Genomic DNA, 2,386 nt, shown 5'->3' with positions numbered 1-2,386 from the left:
GGCTTCAAGTGCGTACTTGTTAGTTAAACCTATGTATAAATTGTGACACTAAATACGACTAGTAAGTAGTACAGTAGCAGTACTAGTATACGTCGGTCAAATTATTCATCATGTCCACACATTGAATTGACGTGACAACATGCTGTGCGTGAGGTGACACAAGAATCCCGGCGGCGTGTTCGGGTATTCTGGACTTCAGATTTGGAGTACCACTTATCTGTCGAAATCTTTCATCATTCACTTAAAACAGTCGATTGATCATACATTGAGTACCATATAACTGGAATTACCGATGCAAGTCGAAGAAGGATTGGCCGGTGCTGCCGGCTGGCGTCAAGTTTGATCCCACGTATCAGGAGCTGATCGAGCACCTTGAGGCCAAAGTGAGTGCTGACAGCGCGAGATTTCAGTCTCTCATCGATTTGTTCATACCAACCATCGACAGCGAGCACGAGATATGCTACACCCAACCCGAGAAACTTCCAGGTAAGACACCGATCGGCTGTCTACTTGCACAAACATATTCCTTTGTTTATAGCTCTATTTTTATTTTTAGACGCAGACCTGGTGAAGCAATTACAATTTGACAGTTAATAAAATGTGAAACAAGTGACTGCAACATGCCAAAGATGTTATGAAAATGCCAACTACGTACACTAAAACTTGTATTCCACAATACTGCATGTATCACACTGAGTGGCCTAAGGAAGCATTTCTTCCACCGCAATTCCAGGGCGTTCAAAAGGGGTACGTGGACGCATCGCAAGATACAGTCGGAGTGCGGCATGCACGCGATGTGGCACAAGACCGGCAATACCTTGCCGGTGATGTTCAACGGCCGGCAGACGGGCAGTAAAAAAGGTTCTGGTGCTGCACGCCAACAAGAACTTCGACCAGCAGAGGACCAACTGGGTGATGCACCCGTACCACCTCGGGGACCTGGGGCAAGAGAAGGAGCGGGAGCTGGTCCTCTGCAAGATTTTCTACCAGACGAACACTAGGGCCAGGAGTAAAAAGATTATAAGTTAGTTTGGTATTGGTAGTTGTACTACCTTGTCATCCGCAAGTTGGTATTGTTGTTAACGATCTTTTGGTATGAACTTGCATTTGCTTCCAACCATCATGCCGAGGGTCGACATGGATATAAGCTGAATCATTTGTTTCGAAACGAATATTCAGGCACCTGATTTTTATTTGATGGCACCTGCCGTTCGAATTCCCAATTCTCCAATTTTTTGAAACAAGTGCATGCACTTATTATCACGATAAAAAAACAATATCCATGCTGCATCCTAGTTATTAGTCTGTACTTGCAGAATTCTCTCGTTTATTGAGCACCTATATTGTTTTTTCAGGTCGAGCAAGTTTCAACTGGGTTGTAGACTGCCCATGGTTAGTTTTGTTTTTAACAGGCCCAACCCATAACGACAACGGGGCACAAAGATCCAGCAGGTATCTACTGGCCTCTGGCCCGCCAGCGTTAGTTATATTTTGTCTTAGGACATCCGCAGGCAGTTTTTTTACTGAATCAAACACACAACCCAGTTCTATTTTCCTCTTGAAACGCATGTCCTACATCCATTTTCTAATCTCTACCTATAGTTTTACTAGTTCATATACACGTATCATTATATTGAAAACACATAAAATTCCCTTTTCATATTTACATCCTTATTTTTGTTGTTTTTTCCCACCCAGCGCTGATTTTTTTTACCACTGGTTTTCCCTTAAACCAACTCAATTGTCCCACGTCTTATTTGCTTACAAAAACAAAATGATTTTTTGGCAAATCAATAAGTTCTTAAAAAAATGTTTATAATTTCGGGATTACAACAGTTCGGACTCCACCGAAATATGCAAAATAAGGTTGACCTTTTTGATCGTGGTCCTAGGCAGAAAATGGCTGCAATAAATTACTTAAGAATTAGCAAATGGGCTTCAAATTATAAAAAGTAGCAAATGGGCTTTATGTTGTCTACCACAGATTTGGAGGCTGACTTGTTGGCCTACTAAGTTTATGCGTAGACAAGGTTTATCAAAAAAGAAACTTAGTCAACAATCGACTCTACCAGCGTCAGACCGTTAGATGTCAATCTAACGGCAATCGTGCTTCTTCAGTCTCTGATCTTCCTTCCCCAGCCGCCCAAACCAGCGCCGTCGAAATATCCTGCTCCCGCCTCCCGTGGCCGGCAGTGCTGCTGGGCAGGCCTCACGGCCCCATCATACTCACATCCCTGGCCTGTCTATCCCTCTACTCACCCACACCTCCTGTTATTTTCCGGCGACGGCAACCGAACCAGTCAACCCTCGTACTCTCCACCGAGTGGGCAGCCACTGCCGTGTCTTCCCCGGCTCCGTGTCGTTCCCTTCGTAGGCCTCGCCTTCG

This window comes from Triticum dicoccoides, chromosome 2B (assembly GCF_002162155.2).
Source record: "Triticum dicoccoides isolate Atlit2015 ecotype Zavitan chromosome 2B, WEW_v2.0, whole genome shotgun sequence".
Taxonomy (NCBI): domain Eukaryota; kingdom Viridiplantae; phylum Streptophyta; class Magnoliopsida; order Poales; family Poaceae; genus Triticum; species Triticum dicoccoides.
The sequence above is the reverse complement of the archived record's forward strand: the minus strand, read 5'-3'. Positions refer to the sequence as shown.